This window comes from Toxorhynchites rutilus, chromosome 3 (assembly GCF_029784135.1).
Source record: "Toxorhynchites rutilus septentrionalis strain SRP chromosome 3, ASM2978413v1, whole genome shotgun sequence".
Classification (NCBI taxonomy): domain Eukaryota; kingdom Metazoa; phylum Arthropoda; class Insecta; order Diptera; family Culicidae; genus Toxorhynchites; species Toxorhynchites rutilus.
In genome coordinates this window covers 141,696,651-141,705,898 of record NC_073746.1, presented here as the reverse complement: position 1 = coordinate 141,705,898, position 9,248 = coordinate 141,696,651, and positions in this window count along the sequence as shown.

Below are 9,248 nucleotides of genomic sequence, written 5' to 3'. Positions count from 1 at the left end.
GTGAGGTCATATGCCATATTTATTGATGTTGTGGCGAGCAGTGGAAAATCTTCGAACACCGGGTTCTGAGTAGCACAAACGAATTTATCGTTTAGCACAGCTTTAAACTGGAAATTATGTTCATATTAATTCTAGTTACAATTCAAATATTTTCTACTCACACTTTTCGGTGTTTTTACTGGTATAAGCGTGAGGTCCAAGAAAAGCGCGGAAAATCGTTATATAAAGGCGTATAAACGACCGGTAAACTTGCGGGGAATTGAACGAGAATAAAAACGCACGTGCTTCTTCAAACAATTCAAAACTTAGTCTATTTCATATATAATGCAGACGGGTTTATATAGGAGGCAAAACAAAAGACAATAGGCAGAAGGTCCAATATTGCAGCAAAGTTACGTAAGGGAGAGATACAAGAAGATAAAACAATTTGCCAATCATCCTTTTGTTGGTGGACACAGTCCATTTCTTCTACTGCTGCTGCGAGTAGGGTAGCGTCGCTCATTCTGGTGCGAACAACTGGCAAATAGGTATTCGTGATTTTTCGTTTAAATTCCTCTTATTTCCTTTTCCTAATTCACGGAAATAAATTAACATTTTGTTTGTTAAATGTTTATGCAACAAACTTCAATTGTAGTAATCCACGCTAACACTGCTTATTTAATAGAAATAATATAACAAAGGATCACTAGCCAAAAACAATGCAGCCACTATATCCAAATGTTCTTTTTATATGTTTCTAAATCTTTGTATCTGTATTCGTGAACGTTTCCGCCAGTTCGCCGTGTATTTTCAAATTTGTTCAAATGTTCAAATTCGTTTGTTTGCCGACGCTCCGCGCACGTGAAATTCATGCCGTTGTAGGTATAAATTTCCGCCGGCGAGCGGCGACGTCTAACAAAACGCGTGATGCACTTCACACTAGAAGGGGTAGAGAGGCTGTAGGTAACTTCAACGTGGACAGCACGAGTAGTCGTAAAAAACAGCACGTAAAACGGCAAATCCATCGTTTTACAGCGCTCCTTCCCACTTTTACCATCAGCGGACCGAACAAGTCAATACCGGTATAAGTAAACGGCCGTGTTAATGATGCCAATCTAGCCGCAGGGAGTGGTCCCATTCGTGGAATTTTCGGTGTCGCCTTTACTAATTTGCACCACTGACATATGACGACAACCCACTTCACAAGCGTTCTTAGTCGAGTTACTGTATAATGCTGTCGAATTTCATTGACCACCGTTTCGGAATTAGCGTGCCGAAAAGCACGGTGGAAGTCGTCCACGATCAACTCTGTAACCTGATGTTTTCTCGGGAGGATCACTGGATACCTTGTGTCGAAGCGAGTATGTGGTGCAGCTCCAATTCTTCCGTCAATCTGTAGCACTCCGTATTCATCCAAGGTCGGTGACTTTTGGTACAGACTGCTTGATTTCGCCAGCTCCGTTTGGCCCCTTGACAGTGCAATCATTTCATCGGGATATGCCTGCCACTGCACCATCCGCATCAATGTATTCTTCGCCTTTTTCAGTTCATCCTGTGTCAGTTACATTTTCGGCCTCTCTTCTCGACATCGGTATCTGCAATTATCCACAAAACGGGGAACGTATGACGTGACCACTTGGAGAAACGAGATAATTCTACAATCATCTCCGGAATTATCGATTCATGGATCACGTAACACGGCCGAAGTTTCTCTTCTGTATGGATTGGAGTTTTTGCTTGCTTTGGCCAGTTCTCCTCATGCTGCCGAAGGAATTCTGGTCCTTTGAACCAAATATCGGTAGCCTCAGAACACGGATTCTTCCCCCATTTTGTGGCTGCGTCCGCAGGGTTCAATTTGCCAGGAACCCATCGCCATTGTGCAACATCCGTTGTTCATAGCAGCTCTCCAACATGACAAGCTACATACTGCTTGTATCGTCGATGATCGGACCTTAGCCAGGCCAGCACCGTTGCGGAATCACTCCAGAGAGTACACTGTTTCGCTTCAACGGTGTGACTCTCCAGGACTGACGTTATCAAACGGCTCCCCAGCACTGCTGCTTGCAGCTCGAGGTGTGGAATCGAAAGCGGTTTCAGCGGCGCAACCTTCGTTTTGGATGCAACTAAAGGTGGAAACAGAATGCCGCGTTGTGCGTCGCTTCTCATCAGCTGTCATTGCTTGCGTTTTGTACTAAAGCGTTTGCCTGACGCAGTCTGTTGATTCGTAATCACAATGTAGCGTTCGCATCGCCACTTTTTACGTAAACAAAAACAAAGTAAAACACTCAACAAATTCAATTAACTAGTGAATCTTTTATTTAATTTCAATAATTCTATGTATGCAGATCACAGCTAGTTTAAAAATTGGAACTGAAAAAGACTGAACCGACATCGGAGAGCAGCCGTCATCGTACTACCTGAAATAATATGCGAGACACTGACTACCGTAGATTGTGAATTTGCCTTTGGAACTAGAAACGCGAATAGGATTTTTGGTATGCTGATGCGACAAAGAGACCGCGATTATGTCCTGACTTTGATGCATCTGGTGGAGAAAATCGCAACGGCGCTTCACAACTTCATAAGTGAAGAGGGTTGTGAAAGTTCTATGAATTTGAGAGTATGGTGTGCTCAAGTTATACTTTTTATGGATTTGTCAGCAGTAGAAATATAAATAAGAACAATCCCAATAAGGCTTCGTATCAGCTACGTGACACACTCACCGGTTATGTAATAGATAATTAAATTAGATAACTATGAATAAAAAATTAAAAAATCGACAACATGGCGTTTTTTTTTCATTCCTCAACAATTGTGATCATTTTAGGACTCACTGAGGTCAACAGTCTCATGCAGATGAATAACGGTATGGTTATTTCATCAAGGTTTTTTTTGCGAATGAATCATGTCTCGGAGGTTTTGCTGCATGCATTGTTTTCACCATCAGCTTAATGTCGCGAAGATCAATATTTTTGTGCTGAGAACTGATCGTTCAGGGTCGTAGTTGCTGGCAGTCCTACAATATAAAAAATATATATTTAAGACATTGAATATCATTATAGCTATTTCTTTTATTCACCTTCATTTGCTGACAAGTGTTTACAAAATCTTTAATGCTTCAAAATACTGCCTTGATGATGCTGCAATCGGTGTCAATCCTATACTTGGAGCACATTTATTCCGCGAATATCTATCACGTAACGGCTCTTCCACTTTCGTTTCAACACTTCCACCACAAAATAAAAGCATAAAAACAAATCAAATAAGATGCCCTAATATTTAAAAAATGTTCAACTGTAATCTACCTCCTTGTTTCAGTGCATTTGGTATATCAGTCCAAATAGAGATAGAAATCGTGTGGCTGGTTTCACACAGTCAATGTTCCTTCGACCTGAAGCACTCGTTTGTTTTCACAAATTCAACTAGATTTGTTTCACACTCCATTTTCAACGAATTTCAGATCGTGGGAAAATCTTTTTCTTGTTGTGTCCATGGCATCAGCTGAATGTTTTTAAAAACAACACATTGACATATTCGACGCAAGCAGTTTAGAACAAACGTCAGCCTTTAGCACAACGATGCTAATGGCGCGACGCATCATTGTGGGCGACTATACGGAAACACACATATTTAAAATAAACTGTCAAAGCACAACTGTTCCAACGTGACGCATAACGCGGCATTCTGGTCCCACCTTAACGTGCACTCAGCTTCTCCTCCAGGTTTCACCACTCTAAAGTAGGCCATGGCGGAGAACGCAGCTTCACTTGCATCAACGAAAACGTGTAGTTGAAGATGTTTGTAGGTATCAACGGATGCATCGGTAAAGTAGCATCGTGGAATCCGTAAGTCATTGATCTTCGGTCACTGATCTTCTGTCCACCTATTCCACCGGTCGAAAATGTCCTCCGGTATTTTCTCGTCCCACTGCAAGCCAGCTCGCCATATGTCTTGGAGAAGAATCTTGCCATGGACCAGGAATACACTTAGAAGACCTAGCGGATCGAAGATGCCCATCGGGCCCTTCAAGAGTTGACTTTTGGTAGGGCGTTCTGCACTGTCAATCACAAGCTGAATCTCGGGCCTGATCACGAACGTCACTTCACGGTGAAAACGAAGTAATGAAATGCCAAGTTTACACTTCGCATGAACTTTTTCATACTTCCTCACTCACGCAGTGTTCGTAATAAGGTTGTACTCACTACATTTTGTTTACACCGTGTCGTGTAAACCATAATAAGGCCCGAGAATAAGAGTTGAAATCATAAGTAGTGCTCATAAACAGCAAAACTATGTTTATGCATTGATACAACAAATACATTTTTTCCATTCTCTCTACAATGTAGTCTTTACTTCATGTAAATAAATATGCAGCCTGATATCATGCATTTTTTATTTGCAATCAAACTCCTTAGTAAATGATCAAGGATCAAATATGGATTTCCAAGCAATATGTAAGAATAGCATTTATACAAAATTTTTCTTCAAAAAAAATGTAGAATTAGAAATAATATTCATTTAAATATTTAGCTTTTATTTAGTAAAACGAAAAAAATGTGATGCATTACTCGTCACTATCGCCCTGAGTCGATTTCGCATCATCGTCTCCATCCTTAGGATCAGTTATCCGTCCCATTTTGAAGTAAATTTTTTGTTTTTTACTGCAGCAGCTGCATCTGATACTGCAAATATTTATTCTCCTCCAACTGCAAACGCTTTTCGTGCAAAGGTACGATTTTTATCACATTTTATCACTCACGTAGTGTACGTAATAAAGTTGTACTCACTTCATTTCGTTTTCACCGTGAAGTGGCGTTCGTGATCAGGCCCCTCATCCTTCAGTTTCATAGAAAACTGTAGCTCATCGAACGCAGTCAGCCATAGCTTTCCTAGAACTCGATCACTTCTTTCCGTAGGGTTCAAGCAAAAGTTCTTGCTATCTTGCGGATCTTCCTCATTCATTTCACTCAACACTCTCAAGCTGTTCGACAGCCAGTTTCGGATCTTAATCCTTGCTGGTGAATGTAGTCAATTTCTTGGGATACACGCGCCACTATTTCTTCGCTTTCAAAACTGTCGAGAAAGTCATCAACATAGTGATTCTTCACGATCCCTTTGACGGCTCGTAGAAAACGTTCGATAAACTTCTCAGTGTAGCAGACGGAAAATTTTGCTCGGGATATCACGACCACCCTATACTACTAATTCTGTCAGTTAAGTTCGTGTATCTTCGTCAGCCATCGCTGTCGCTCGACAACCAGTGAGCTGATCTTTATTATATTACATACGGTCATAGCATACAGAACAATAAACGTTTTGCTGTAGTTTTTTTTTTCCATTCGGTCTGTTTTATTCTGATTTCCGTGATCCGCCTAAAGTTCAGAAGTGGGATCCGACCGAGAAATAATCAGAATTTATCCGTGGAAGACCGATGTGTAATGAAATCGATCCGAATTAATCGATTTTCGCTAAAACGAGGTTCAGAGAAAAATCAATCGGCCTTATTCTGCGTGGCGTGTGAGGTGAGATGACAATTGTCACTTATGTCACGCGATTCCACCAGGCGTATGCCGTGAGAAATCTCACTTGAATGAACTCTCACTTTATTCCCGCTCTCAAATATACGTGACGATTGTCACATGAACTGGGATTTCTAGGTGACAATCGTCGACATGTCTTGAGGTGTCGACAGTGCATGAAAACAAATGAAAAAAGGAAGAGGAATAATAAGTGTTTTTTTGGGTCGTATAGAATCGATAGTAATGGTATTATATGTATCAATAAATTCAATTTATCTTCAATTTTCACAGTACGAAAGACAAATTGCAAGTAGTTTTTTTTGTGAAAGCGGTAGTGAGTCTGTTATTCCTCAATTGGACGAATAAGCACACCGAAATTATTTTCATTTCATGAAATCTATTTATTTTCTCTAAAATATATCTATCATATGGGTCTTGTGTTTCATCTATCTATCCGCGAGTCATCGTCACCGAACTGCATATCCATTTCAGAAGCCGTGGTATATGCCCGAGCCGGAGCCAGAGCAACAATTTAACACTGAGAGTGCAGAGAGCAGCAGCAACTACGACCAAAACAAACAAAAATGCTAAACTTTACAGGATGCAATCAACTGTTTCACCAAATCTAAATCAAATACCTGCAAATTCGGCAGAATGTCCTGATACACTAACAACAGGTCAGGTTAAATCAGATCTATAGATACGGTACTGACTGCAGCAAAACAAATATCTGACCTCTCTGAGCGAAACAAATAAAATTCTGGGATGCCAGATGTTTTTTCTCAAATATATGCGATAAAAATCTGAAATATTTGTAAATATGTGCTAATGTCTGACATACTGACCAGCTTCGTTTATCATATGGAATCAATAATGTTTTGTCACTATTTTAAATAGCCTGCAGCAGGAATAAAAGGTTATGATAAAAGTTAAATGTCTACAAATTCGTGAACACATGTGCTAATGTGGCATCTCTGATCAGATTTGGCAACCAGCAGAATGAACGCCTTGTCACTTGCTGTTCATCCTCTCACATACATCAAATGAACCTCTCACGGCATCCGAAACGACTGTAGGAATAGAGTGAGGAGAGTTGCGTGATGGTGATGTGACAATTGTCATCTCACCTCACACGCCGCGTAGAATCAGGCCGACTTTATTCCCGCTCTCAAATATACGTGACGATTGTCACATGAACTGGGATTTCTAGGTGACAATCGTCGACATGTCTTGAGGTGTCGACAGTGCATGAAAACAAATGAAAAAAGGAAGAGGAATAATAAGTGTTTTTTTGGGTCGTATAGAATCGATAGTAATGGTATTATATGTATCAATAAATTCAATTTATCTTCAATTTTCACAGTACGAAAGACAAATTGCAAGTAGTTTTTTTTGTGAAAGCGGTAGTGAGTCTGTTATTCCTCAATTGGACGAATAAGCACACCGAAATTATTTTCATTTCATGAAATCTATTTATTTTCTCTAAAATATATCTATCATATGGGTCTTGTGTTTCATCTATCTATCCGCGAGTCATCGTCACCGAACTGCATATCCATTTCAGAAGCCGTGGTATATGCCCGAGCCGGAGCCAGAGCAACAATTTAACACTGAGAGTGCAGAGAGCAGCAGCAACTACGACCAAAACACACAAAAATGCTAAACTTTACAGGATGCAATCAACTGTTTCACCAAATCTAAATCAAATACCTGCAAATTCGGCAGAATGTCCTGATACACTAACAACAGGCCAGGTTAAATCAGATCTATAGATACGGTACTGACTGCAGCAAAACAAATATCTGACCTCTCTGAGCGAAACAAATAAAATTCTGGGATGCCAGATGTTTTTTCTCAAATATATGCGATAAAAATCTGAAATATTTGTAAATATGTGCTAATGTCTGACATACTGACCAGCTTCGTTTATCATATGGAATCAATAATGTTTTGTCACTATTTTAAATAGCCTGCAGCAGGAATAAAAGGTTATGATAAAAGTTAAATGTCTACAAATTCGTGAACACATGTGCGAATGTGGCATCTCTGATCAGATTTGGCAACCAGCAGAATGAACGCCTTGTCACTTGCTGTTCATCCTCTCACATACATCAAATGAACCTCTCACGGCATCCAAAACGACTGTAGGAATAGAGTGAGGAGAGTTGCGTGATGGTGATGTGACAATTGTCATCTCACCTCACACGCCGCGTAGAATCAGGCCGAATGCTTCGAGCAGAAATTTTCAGACGCCATTTTGAGACTCCGGCACCATGTCGTCATCGAATGAAAGCACCATCGACGTGGAGAAGCAAAAAGGTTCAGAAAAAGGACGCCAATTGTCTGCATCGAAAATTATCTTCACTGATTATGTTCCGCGAAAACAGGAGGAGTTGTCACCTGGAGTGCAAAGAGAATTTACGAACATGAAGGTGTACGACCTGAAGGAGGAAGAAACCGACGAGGAAAGTGAAGCAAGCGTCAGCGTTTATTCTGGTAGATCCGCTGAAACCGAATTTAGCAGCAACAACACCCGTCATCCGCTATTGCGTCATCCACCTCGTGAAACTTTTCTACATCCGGTCGAGGTCGAACGCCTGATTCCGTCATTCAACGGTAAGGAGGGAAGTTGCACTCGATGGTTAAGAAAGATCGAAGGTTACGCCACCGTTTATGATTGGTCACCGCGAGCATGTTTGCATTACGCGCACACCAGATTGACAGGTACAGCCCAGAAGTGGTTTGATGCACAGGAAGAAGCCACGTTGAATTGGGAATGTTTCAAGACGTCAATTTGTAAAGCTTTTCCCAGTAGAATGATTGAAGCGGATGTACATTTCAAATTAGCGAATCGACTTCGTGGCAGGGATGAAGATGAGGAGAGTTATGTATATGAGATGCAGAGGATTGCGAACGAGGGTCGTTTGTCAGAAGAAGCTATAATCGCCTACATTATTAGGAACGTGAACGACAAGCTACAGGAGTACCTGATGTCGAAGGACCTCAATCAAGTCAGAGAACTCATTCACTGTCTTCAAAGATATCTTCGAATGAGAGCTGTTGTAAATACAAAACCATACGTTAAGAAGGATGCCGTGAGACATCCAGTGTCTCGGGACAACGATCGTAAGGAGCCTACTGTCGTCGAAGATGATGATAAGCAACCGCCAGTGAGACGTTGTTTCAATTGTAACGAGAGAGGTCATCTGTCAGCGAAATGTCCATTGCCGCAGAAAAAACCTCGATGTACCAAATGCGGAAAGGTTGGTCATCCAGAAGAAGAATGTTTACATATCGTTGGGAGGGCACAGAAACCAGTGGTCGAGTCAAGCCAGATCCGGTATATGCAGAGCGAAAATCAAAGAGAAGGTGCGAGTACCGAAACGAAGCCGTACTATTTGGAAGTTGACGAAGGAAGCCGAACACCAGCGACGATCGTGTTCAAGAAATCTTGTCAGGCTTTTAACTCTCTCGTCGATCTAGGATCCCCGGTAAGTTTGATCAAAGTTTCCAAATTACCGTCTGATTTTGACTTTTCGTCGAATGTACCGCCAAATAATATTATTGGTATTAATGGCACGCGTTTAGTGATGCGTGGATCATTCCAAGGTTTGATTATTTTTGGAAGTCGAGTTTTCGTTGTTAGTTTAATTGTTGTTCCGGACGACACGGTCTCTAACGAAGTTCATGTCCTCTTGGGCCGAGACTTCATTAACGGCAATGGCATGGCGGGTATTGTTTTCAAAAGAA